We start from the raw sequence: 7,122 nt of genomic DNA on the forward strand, positions 1-7,122 counted from the left end.
TAAACAGATTATATGTCAAATAAACGGTACAATGGGCCTTAGGAGGATTTTAATGATGGATGTCCAATCAATATTGTTTTCCTGTGGTGTGGTCCATCTGAGAATTATATCCCTCTTATTTTTGGGATCAAGCATTGAAATGATATGTAAAAATGGATGAACGGAATGGATGAAACATTTACATCATGGTGGAGGCCACAGAGCACCGCCCATGAGGGGGAATAGCCAATCCGTTTCCCTCTATGGCTGCCACGCAGCACCGGCACAATAGTATCTCTGTGCCTGGGGTAACACGCAATCCGTTTCCCCACTTGTCAAGGAAGTTGGCGGGAATACATCCCCGCATAGGATACCTTAGAACTGTAGCCGTTGGATTTGTGAACATATTGGGTGATCCAAACCGTTTCCATGATGAATCACACCATGGATAGTCAATGTCTTGTGGGAATATTTTAATGCTCAGATCATTGAACTCTTTTCCTTTGAATAAGGACCATTTTATTAACCGTTGTTTTGTGGGCCTTCAATCTAATACTTGAAATTCTATGATATTGAATATTTTTCAAGTATGACATCTTTATCTGTGTGTCCCATCAGATCAACCGTTTAGATCACATGAAATGACCCCAGATTGAACGGCTATAGCCCCGACGTATCATGTAGATGTAGTAATGGAAAGGGATTGGCTACTCCCCCTGACACCGCCAATGGCTGGTGTTCGGTGCTCTATGGGCCCCGCTATGATGCATGTGTTTCATCCATTATGTATATATATTTTTATAGATCATTTTACAATATTACACAAAAAATGAGTTATATCCAAATCTCAATTGGACCACATTATAGGAAACAGTGTTGAATGAACTTCGACCATTAAAAAATATTTTTGGGCCATAAGTATTGGATGGAGCTGATATTTGGGTTTCCCCTTCATCTGAGTATTTATAACCTAATCAACAGATTGGATGTCTGATAAACAATATAGTGGGCCTTAGGAGGATTTATATGATGAATATCCAATCACTATTGTTTTCCTATGTTGTGGTCCACCTAAGATTTGTATCATTATATTTTCAAGAGAAAGCCCTAAGATGATCTTTAAAAATAGATGAACAAAATGAATGAAACACATATATCATGGAGGGGCCCACAGAGCACCGACCACCAGCCACGGGGCTGGTGTGAGGGGGATTAGCCAATCCGTTTCCAGTAGTAATACGTTCAAATCGGATGGGGATTTTCTGCCTTTCGCAGGAAGTTCCTGCGCTGGGAAATTTAGTGGATCCTACTTTGATGTTTGTGAGAAATCCTATCTATCCATTGGTTTTGTAAGTTCATTTTAAAACAAGTTATCAAAAATGAACCGTATGCAAAGCCCAAGTGGGCCAAAAACGTGATAATTAAATGTCCACGTTGAAATATTTGTGAGGCTACATAAGTTTTGATTGATGCTAATATTTTGTTTTCAGTTCATCCCAACAGGAATAATGTTATTAATGGTATGAATGGCATCTGAATATCACTGTTGAACCCAGGAAGGTTTCAATGGTAGAAATTTCCCTAACCACATTTTTCCTTTAGTACGGATCACTCAAGTTTTGGATATGGTTTGACAACATATCATAAGATGAACTCAGAAAACGGATAGACGGAGAGGATTTCTCAAAAACATCACAGTGGGCTCCACCTAAGTTTCCAACGCAGGAACTTCCTGCGAAAGGCTTTGGCAGGAAATCCGCGTCCGTTCAGGTCTATTCTAGCAGCCTCTTCCCTGGAACCGGATTCGGTGAGGCCTGCAAAAACCGACTTCAAGAGAATTCTGACGTGCCGACATGTAATTGGCCCACATGGCGTTGTCGCTATGAGCAAGCAAAAAGTTGTTCCCATTACGTACTGAACCGCGTAAACGTAGGATCAACCAATCAAATCTCGCCACGTCAGGGGATCAGGGAAGTCGGTGTTTGCCGGCTACACCGAATCCGGTTCCGTCATCTCGAGTTGAAAACCGCCTGTACAGCATCCTCGGACTCGACGTACGTATAAACATTCTCATTCTCGAGTGAGGTTTGCCGAATACATCCCGACGTATAAGAAACGTCGTGACTCCAACGGTTGGATTTGATCCATTTTCAATAATATAAATCGTTTATTTCGTAGATCTCTCTATAGATGGGGGATATTCAAATTTATTCACAGATGTATTGTTTCAAACCATTGATTACTCAAAGGTTAATTTGAACGTTCATTTTCAAAGAAAAAGATCTACGTTACCAAATTGTTGAATTAATCCAAATTAAAACTTCTTATATATTCTCCATCCACCGTAAAAGAGTACAAACGGTTTGGATCATTTTAAAACTGCTCATATTTGAAGAATAATCTCCCGACGTTTCGTATTGGGTACATGTGGATGCGGATATATCCGGGCAAACCTCGCGGAGGTGTTATATGATGAGTTTGGGCACGCGCGTGTATAAGACAGACCGCGCGCCACTACATGTGCCAACATGGCTGATAACTATGAGATCTAGTCCTTTAATCAGTAGGTATATACTATATAGATTCCTTTTTGGTCCACTTTCATAATTTCTCAAACAACATGAACGTCAGGGGAGAAACTTGGATGAAGTTGTCTAATCCATCCATATTTTTCTCATCGTGTGGTCTACCTGTTGAGTGTACCATCTTGCTTTTTTGGTGAGAACATAGGAACATTCCAAAACACCTAATGGACGTCTTGGATATTTCAGTTATTTCCAATTCTAGCACATGTGATGGAGTGCACATCATCTTCCTTATACACGCGTGTTAGCTTATCAAATCTCGTTTGTGACCTTAACGCGTTTTGCACGGTAAGCGGAGGAACGGGTCTAATAGGTAAGCGATCCAGGCCGTTGGTCAACCCGTCGTACGCGCACTATGCCTGGAAAATCTCAGGATTCTCATCCAACCCAATAATAATAATAATTGATAATAAATAAAATAAAAAAGAAAGAAAATTCTCTGGCTTTTTACTAATTAAAAAAAATTAAAATTAAAATTAAAAAAAATAAAAATAAAAATCGTGGATGGTTAGACCACCGACGGCTCCAAAAGCTAGAGCAATATTCTACAAAATCAACGGTCGAATTATTAATGGAGAAATCAACGATTTGAACCGTCAATTGGTGGGGCCCATCGTGGTTGTTTATGGTTCTAAAGAAGAATCAGATTCTTTAAAACCATAAACAGCTATTTGATTCTTCGAAACCACAAACAACGGCAATGGAGCCTACTGATCGATGGATCATATCGCTGACTGTAGCATTTTTTTTTTCCATAACTTTCTCTGGCTGTGTTAGAACCGTCGGTTCAGCGTGCTCTTTGTTCGACGGTCCAGCTATTCACATTCAACTTAAAAAAGGACGGTTGAGCTGTTTGGATGCAAGTGGAGTGAGAGCGTAGAATTTCCAGATTGGGTAGTTGTGATTGGACCGGATTGCGTCCTATCCCAGCCTATCTCTAGCCAAGAACGGGCAGTTCTGCAGGGGGGTCCACTCTGATTTATATATTTATCTATGCCGTTCATTTCTTCTCTTGTATTATTTTAAAGTATGAGCACAAAAATAAGGCAAATCCAACTCTCAAATTAACCACATCATGTATGACTCTTGCATTTTAGTGCAACATGCATTTAATGCAACCTAAGCTTTTCAATGAAACTTCAACTGAAAAAGATATTATTATGCACTTAAAAATCAAAACATTACAAACAAACAAAAAAAGTACACATGATAAGGTTTTCTTTATTTGGGATCCTAATATATGTGCGTTCCAATTGAACTTATGCTTCATATCATTTATAAATATAAGAAGACATGCATACGAACACAAGCAATTCATTCAAAAGTAAGAGAAGAATCATTAGATTAGGTTATATACATGTTTAATTTTATTTTTGGATACAAAGATTGTAACTAATTTATAAGAAATTGAGAAATTTTAATTTCTCTCAATTTTCTGTAACTTGACCCTTCTCCCCCGAATTTTGAAATCGAAGTTTTGAATCCATAATTTTTCATGGAAAGCATGAAGAATCATAAATTTATAACCATTTGACACTGATTTTACGTCATTTACAATTAATACATGGATCAAAAAAATTAAAAATGTTCACTAGATTGAATAGGTAGGATATGTCGGCACTACTTATTTATTTCATATCACACACGTGGGATACGAGTTATATTGTGGGATATATCGGCTGATATCGCTGATATTTAAAATACTGGCTTGAACTATAGATGGGAAAGTTGATTGCGTAGTGGGTCAAACCCCAACTAACTCTGTGGTGTGTTAACGTCATCAAGTTCTACGAGGCCACTATAATGTATGTCCACACCGTTCATCCATTATATGAGATCATTTTACGGCATGGGTCCAAAAATGAGGCAAATCTAAAGCTCAAGTGGACAACATCACACAAAACAATAGGGATTGAACACCTACCATTAAAAACTAATGGGCTACAAAAGTTTTGGATAAAGCTAATATTTGTGTTTTCCCTTCACTCAGGTTTGTGCAATAGTATGAACAGATTGGATGGCAAATAAACATTATGTTGCACCCTATGAAAGCTCCAACGATGGTTGTCATTATACCCACTGCTTATGGTGTGGTCCACTTGAGCTTTGGTTCTGTCTCATTTTTTGCTCATGGCCTAAAATGATCTTGCGAAATGGATGAATAGTGTGGATATACTACACCAAAATCACCAAACTGGAATGCGTCAGAGTTTGGTTTGGAAACGTCTCTAAGCCGTTTTTGATCGGAAACGGTTATGAACCGTACTCCAATTGCTTGTTGTGTTCCAACTCTGCCGTTATTTATACTGTTTTATTGGTGTGTCCTAATTGAGTGTTGGATCTTCTTAGTTTTTATCATTTCATTTTATTGTTTTATTTTAAAACAAATGAATGGAATGAATTCAGTTAGAAACCTCTCAGTAGACCCCATAAGGCCCAAGAGGCACACTGCTCTATATCTGCCGCAACCTACCAAATCATTACCATCCTTTTCTTACGCCAAAATCCCCCAAACCCTCATTTCACATCCGGCCGTCTCCCTCTCCCTCTCTCGATCTCCCTCTCCCTCTCCCTCTCCCCCTCTCAATCTCCCTCTCTTGCGATCTCCCTCTCCCGATCTCAACCCTCTCTCTCGATCTCCCTGTCACTCTCCCTCCCTCTCTCTTGATCTCCCTCTCCCTCGATCTCCCTCTCCCTCTTCCGATCTCTACTCTCTCTCTCTAGATCTCCCTCTCACTCTCCCTCCCTCTCTTGATCTCCCTCTCCCTTTTTTGGTGAGCTGTTGCTGAATTGATCAGCTAGCATGTGTATTTATGGTGAAGATGTATGGCTTGGATCCTGCAGAGTCCAGGGCACGTAACATATGGTGAGCTGTAGCTCAATTAATTCATCCCTAGGGCTTGTCTAATGGCTAGTTTGTTATGGCGAGAATTTTCTCTATTGATCTTATTCTCTTTTTTGTCCATTGTTTTTGGTTCATTTAGTTTCACACAACTATTTTTCTTGATATTGTTCAGGCCCTAATTGAAGTGGTTCGGATTTCTCAACAGGTAATTATATCTACCTCCAGTTGTTTATATCTCTGCTGGCTATCTATGTTCACGGATCCTTTAGATACCTATTTCAATTCAATAATGGTGTATGACATTGAATCTACCTCCAGTTGTTTATATCTCTGCTGGCTATCTCTCCTAGCTCTGCTGACATATGCAGTGTTGGATGTACTGTATGTTGGCTATCTCTTCTATCTTTATTGGATGTACTGTTATCGAGATGGCTATAGGAAAACCTCCCTGGAGCCAGCATTACAAAGAGGTACGCTTAAAAAAAAAAAAAAAAAACTTGTTTTCATTTGTTTGATTTCATTTCCTTTCATCTACTCTTCATGGCATTTGGATTTTTCAGATTAACTTTTTCTAGGTTGCTGCTCTGTTCTATATTGGGACAACAGTCACATCCACCCATCCCTAAGCATCTCTCGTTGGAGGCTAAGGATTTTCTTTTGAAATGTTTACAGGAGTAAATACACACTTTTTTTTTTCTTTTCTTTTAGTTTTCATTTTTTTTTCTGCCCTATGTTTTAGATAGTGCTGTTTGAGCGTATTCATTGCTTTTGATGGAAAAATCATTTACGTTGCTATCATTAACAACCCACACATCTGATTATTTATTTTTTAAATACAAAATCAATCCAGTAAGGGCCTGTTTGGTAGACACCTACAATGAGACCATCTCATTTTCATCAATTTGCAATTATGTGTGAAGAGCCTTAGAGATCCAAATTTGGCAAGGATTAAAATAATCTTGATAACCAACAGTCATGATCTCTAAAGGCTGAAACTAACAACACATTTTAGTAGTGAACCAAGCTTGAGGCCATCTGCTTCCGAATTACTACAGGTGAGATTGCGAGCTTTAAAAAAAAAAAAAAAAAAAGTCTTCCTTGTAGAGCTTTAGAGTGATAAGTAGTGACTAATTATCCAATCTCAAATTCAGTCGAGTTGCAGCTTTCCTTTTTTATTGTTGAATAGCCAAATCACATAATAATTTAGAGTTTTTTGCCTATTAATTTTGTAACCTGGATGCAACACCCCTTTGTCACTGGAGAATATAAGGATCCTCATCCAATTTTTCACTCCTCTTCTCTGGTCAGTGTCATCATGTGTTTTCTCTAAGAGTAGAGCACATCATGGAGGATTTTTTTATTTATTTTTATTGTATTCATGCAATTGTAAACTTGTTATTGTAAATATATATAATTTTTATTATAAAGTTGTACCATATTTGTTCAATATTAATTTTTAATTGTATATAATATTCTTTGGTTTTTAAATATAAAAACAAATGTACAGCTTTTATTGTCCATTCGAAATAATGCAAAATACCGTTTGAAAAATAAAAAATTTAACCGTTGGAAACAGAACGGTTTAAAACCGTTTGTAAAATTTTGTTCCTATAAATTCGAGTAAGCGTTTGCAACCTTAGGGAACGGTTTAAAACCGTTCCTAAGAGTTTGTTCTTAAATTTTCAAACGGTACTTGAAATGGTATTGAACCGT

At 37.9% G+C, this 7,122-nt stretch overlaps 1 long non-coding RNA gene across 2 annotated transcripts; it reads left to right on the top strand.

Annotated features, from left to right (window-relative positions):
- Positions 1-4,759: 4,759 nt before the first annotated feature.
- On the top strand, positions 4,760-6,700 carry LOC131251919 (uncharacterized). 2 transcript variants are annotated; one of them, XR_009174050.1, is made up of 4 exons: positions 4,760-5,430; positions 5,549-5,614; positions 5,728-5,879; positions 5,970-6,700. It is a non-coding gene; the product is annotated as an uncharacterized LOC131251919 (long non-coding RNA). The 2 variants fall into 2 exon arrangements; XR_009174049.1 differs by having other exon boundaries at positions 4,762-5,430; positions 5,728-6,700.
- The last annotated feature ends 422 nt before the right edge of the window (positions 6,701-7,122 follow it).

This window comes from Magnolia sinica, chromosome 7, assembly GCF_029962835.1.
Source record: "Magnolia sinica isolate HGM2019 chromosome 7, MsV1, whole genome shotgun sequence".
NCBI classification, from domain to species: domain Eukaryota; kingdom Viridiplantae; phylum Streptophyta; class Magnoliopsida; order Magnoliales; family Magnoliaceae; genus Magnolia; species Magnolia sinica.